This window comes from Marmota marmota, unplaced genomic scaffold, assembly GCF_001458135.2.
Source record: "Marmota marmota marmota unplaced genomic scaffold, marMar, whole genome shotgun sequence".
NCBI classification, from domain to species: domain Eukaryota; kingdom Metazoa; phylum Chordata; class Mammalia; order Rodentia; family Sciuridae; genus Marmota; species Marmota marmota.
The window spans coordinates 14,025,257-14,030,088 of NW_025999960.1; the positions used below are offsets into that span (position 1 = coordinate 14,025,257).

Sequence of the window (4,832 nt, forward strand, 5' to 3'; positions counted from 1 at the left end):
AGGAGGAGGAGGAGGAGGAGGAGGAGGAGGAAGAGAAGGGCCTAGGTTCAGAGATTCAAGGTCCCCCTAGCCCAAGCAGACTGTCTTAGCCTCTGGTCCATGGGAGAGGGCACAGCTGTCCGCTGACCCTGGCCACCACACAAAATTCCTTCCTAGATACTTCCTTTGAATTCTCTCCCACCACCAACAAATTCGGGGCCCCTCACTCTCCAAGCAGAAACAGCTCCTCAGGCCCCCACGGGCTTATATGCTTGCCCTTGTGTTCCTCTGGACATCTATGGATTGGCTCTCCTGAAAAGTTAATCCACTGCACCAGTCAATTACGTCTCAAATAATTGGTGGCTAAAGTCAAGAAAAGAAAAATACTCTACGTAAAAGATCCAACTTCACCATCACAGGTGGCCATACTAGGGCTCTACAGGATAATAAATAAAGCTACACACACTCCACCCCCAGAAGTCCTTAGTACATCGACAGCCAATCGCACCCTTCCTTATTCTTCCCCTCCATGCCAAGGCGCCCGATGGAGGAAGAAACAAATGGGTCTAGTAACCCAAATGCTAAGCCCTGTCCTAGCTGAGCACTTTCTACGCTGAATTGCCTGAATGAACATCGAGGAGGTGGCTGCCCCCTCGCCAGCTTGGCACAAACTTCAACTTTTTCAAACCTCAGTGCCCCCTCAGTGTCCCAACCTCATGGCACAACAGCCCGGATCTCAGTCGCCAAGTTTTGTTCCTGAGACTTACACTCAAGTGCTTGCACACGGGCACTCAGATCTCCGGACCTCCGAAGCCCCGAGCCGGGATTCAGTCCCTATCCTAGAACCCACTTCCCCGCAGCTCCCAGGTCCGCACCTGGTCCGGCGGGTGAACACGCAGCCTGGCGCTCCCGACTCCGCTGCTGCCTTTTGACAAGCACAGACTGCCCAGCACCTGGCCCCCGCCCCCCGATGGGACCCGCCCCCGGCCCCGCCCCGCCCACTGGTCCCGCCCACAGCCTCTGTACCCTGTTGCCAAGCGCTCCCTCCGCGCTGCAACCATCTTGACTTGGAATCAACCACTGCACGGCCGCCTTGGAGTCCTTGCCTGGTGAAACCTCTCACGGCTGCCTCGATAGAGTTAGGCATACCCTGCCCCGTGTGGGACGGAGTTTTCAATGATTTCGTATGTGCAGATCCACGCTTCTGCCTGCGATAATAGAGGATGCCTCCCCGCTACCCCTGCTGCAGTGGTTCTACCCAGCCTGCTGCGGACGCCTCAGCCAGGTGCGTCACCCCCACCTAGGCTGACCCGGCCCGGGCCTTGTAGCCCGCAGGTCGCTGGGGGGCGCCTGCCGAACCAGAGCCATTCTCTCCGCGTTCGTGGGGAATCCCGAGCGCCGTTTACAGCCGTGTTACTTCTGCAGAACGCCAGGAACCTCAACCCTATTCCAAGAATTAGGATAAAACAGCACACCCTGTCGAAGTGGAGCCTGGAGTTGCATCATTGCTACCACCGACGTCCCCTTGGCAGCGACAGCCCCAAGCACGTTCCTGGCCCATCGCTAATCTCATTCCCGCGCGCTTAGTCTTAGCTGCTCTGATCCCCTGTCCCCCCTGCCCCCCAGCCCCGCTTCCCACCGTGACGTTGCTGTAAGGGAAGGGAGGAGATAAAAAGGGAAAAAGTGCATTCTGAGTCCAGGATTAGTGGATGATTGTGGAAAATTCGCCACATAAATTTTTGGCTAAAAATTAACTTCACTCTGCTTACCAATATAAGCACTCAATGCTAGAAGAGAGGTGAAAAAGACGGGGTCCCCCGCCCCCTTAGAGGGGAACTGTCCAGTAGGAGAATGTTTAAATATATATAGCAATCACAACAAAATCGCAACAGCATGTTCCAGAATAGAGATACCCACAAAGTCATCCAGCAGATGGTGACCTCCTTTAGGTAGGGAAGATATTGCTGTTTGCCTCTTGCAGAGGAGAAAGCCTGCGCTGAGGGAACAAGTGCAATAGACAAGAAATTGAGGCATAGAAAGGGTGAGTGATTTGCCCTCCATGACCCAGCACTGCAGCAATGCAGCAAAGGACTAGTACCAGAGCCCAGCAAGTTTGCTGGTGCAATGAACCAATTTGGAGACAGCTATTCCAGACTGATAACCAGCCTTTCCCAGATCTCAACAATATGATCCCAAGAAATGGACTGAAGCTAAACAGAAGGAAGTTCAAATGGTGAAGTTGTGAGGTGAAGCTGAAGCAGTTCATTAAGGCACTTTCTCTGGCAAGGCTTAAAAGGAGGCAGGGCGGGAAAGGGAGAGAGATACCCATTGTTTAGCTTGGGAATAGATCATCAGTTCCCCCAAGAAACAGATAGATGGAAGTGTCCCTTTGAAGGTTCTATCTATCTAATGGACAGATTCTCTATTTTAAGAAAAGTAAAGAAATACCTCCCTTGCTCAAAGCATCCTGAGAAAGCTAGCAGTGATTCTCATGGGAAGAAAAGTATAAGAGATATCTCTAACAGCCAACACCTGAGGAAGTCCCATGAGCCTCTGGAAGAGGTTGATCACTCAGAAGTCACTTTTGTGGTGTTTAAAGGGCATAGCATCTTGCAAATAAACCTTAAAAAAAGGTAATGAAAGATGAGTAATAAGAATTCCATAGTTGTTGACTATGAGTCTTTTTTCACAGCTTTTGGTTGAAGCAGTGAAACTAGTATTTAACATGTATAAAACATTTTAGAGTATAAAAGGATTCTTTGGAATATCTTTTCTTTCTTTCTTTCTTTCTTTCTTTCTTTCTTTCTTTCTTTCTTTCTTTCTTTCTTTCTTTCTTTTCTTTTCTTTTTTTGGTACTGGAGATGGAATTCTTTACCACTCAGCTATATCCCCAGTCCTTTTACTTGCTAAGTTGCTGAGAGTCTTGCTTAGATATCGAGGCTGCCTTCAAACTTGCAACCCACCTGCTCTCTATCTTTAATCTCGCTGGGATTGAAGGCATGTACCACCACAGCCAGTTGAAATATTTTATTCAGCCTTTATTATAACTTTTTGGGACAGGCAGATTAGAAAATACTCTCCCTATTGTACAACAGATGTGCAGAATTGTCAATATTTTTACAGCTAGGAAATGATAGAGCCACTTGAACACAGGTCTTCTCTCTGAACATCCTTACTGTTCCATGCTGCCTCTCAAAAAATAAAAAATATTCCCATGTACTTTTCACCAGTTGTCTAGCTAAACCAGCCTTCTCCAAGATTATAAGATTATAAATATTGTCACTGTGTTAACATATATCCTATCATAGTCATATCACTATGTCCCTAACCATTTTCTTATCAACCTCCCCATACCTGAATGACTGTCTCTCATCTGTCTCTCCAGACCTGTCCTTTAGATCCTGTATGTTTTGTGTTTTTTTTGAGAATTTTTTAATATTTATTTTTTAGTTTTTTCAGCGGACACAACATCTTTGTTTGTATGTGGTGCTGAGGATCGAACCCCGGGCCGCATGCATGCCAGGCGAGCGCGCTACCGCTTGAGCCACATCCCCAGCCCAGATCCTGTATGTTCCATCAAATCTTCTGCAACATCTCCAGGCCAAAATGACCCATCATTTCTCTAGTCTTTCTATTATGAATTGCTGTATTGCATAGTTTGTCACCTGATAACAAGCCTCTTATATCTACATTGAAAACAAATGGATTTTTTTCACCTCAGCTTTATTCTTATGAGAAAGGTTATTTTGCAAAAATAAAAAAGCAAGAATACATGAGTTGCACTTTTCCCTGTTCAGTTGTAATCACTAATTGTCTCCTGATCCTGTTTCTTTCTAGCCAGGTACCAGAAAGGCTAGTGAGAAAGAGAGTCCCCTTCTCTCAAAGCCTGATGACAGGTGGCATTTCTGCAGTATAGATTTGGGTTGGGGCAGTAGCCCAGTGTTAGAACACTTATTGTATAGTGTTTATGAAACCCCAGGTTCAATCCCCAGCAACTCAAAAACCCTGCAGATTTAGTAGCTTAGAATTCCTTTAGTTAGACTGCTATGTAGACCATTTACCAGATCCTCTACAGAAAACATGAATTTTCCCCCTTTCCCCTCTAAAGTTAACATTTCTTGTATTTTCACTTGTCCTTAGGAGGGATAGTGGTGGTTACTAGGGGAATGTTCAGATTGGTTTTGGTCAGTACCTATCTCTAATCAATTGCAACAGGGGATATTTACTAAGTGCTTGCTATGTTTGAGATGCCACACTCCAGTGCTAGAGACTCAAAGATGTGTATCAAAACAAAAGAGCCCTGCCAGGTGCATGCCACCCTTGTGAGGTGAGGCCACCCTTGTGGGCTTTATTCTACAGAATCCAGGGGAAAGCAGAACCTGGCCTCTTAACCTCTCTGACAGGCTCTGGGAGCCTGCAGGTGCCCAGACAGGTGGGGATGTAGTCAGGGTACAGGGCTGCAGCCTACACTCAGCTGATGGGCTCCTCTTTTCTGTAGCCTGGATACTGCCTTCAAGGCTGATGGACACTCTCTGAACCTCTTGCCATGATGCCAAGACTTTGAATGGATCACCTTGTCCCTTTAAGGTTCACAGGGACCCTGTCTCCATGGACAGAGGGTTTAAGCTGTCCAGAAGCTGCTCACCAGGTAAAAGTGTGCCATTTGAACTCTCTGTAGAACACTCCCATCTGACTGTTTGCTTTTGCCTTTTTTAGGGCCCCCTTTTCCCCTTAAATATTTTATGGTTATGGGCATGGGAGGACTGAAGAGAAGACTGTCAGTAAACTCAAAGAACATTGGGAGAGACAGACATAGGGACAAGGCTTCTCATTTAGTTCTCTTAATATATATA

The 4,832-nt window shown here is 47.0% G+C and overlaps 1 protein-coding gene and 1 long non-coding RNA gene across 3 annotated transcripts in view; one reads left to right on the forward strand and one right to left on the reverse strand.

Annotated features, from left to right (window-relative positions):
* Window positions 1-920, reverse strand: part of Vdr (vitamin D receptor) — a 57,041-nt gene extending 56,121 nt beyond the window's left edge. The window contains exon 1 of one of the 2 annotated variants that reach the window (XM_048802612.1): window positions 855-920. The gene's annotated coding sequence lies outside the window, so the exon portion shown is untranslated. Of the gene's footprint in view, window positions 1-746 lie in introns of both variants that reach the window. The other variant, XM_015493267.2, reaches the window with a different exon arrangement.
* Window positions 921-1,020: 100 nt separating this feature from the next.
* Window positions 1,021-3,750, forward strand: LOC125616654. The gene is made up of 2 exons (XR_007347390.1): window positions 1,021-1,264; window positions 3,430-3,750. It is a non-coding gene; the product is annotated as an uncharacterized LOC125616654 (long non-coding RNA).
* Window positions 3,751-4,832: the final 1,082 nt, after the last annotated feature.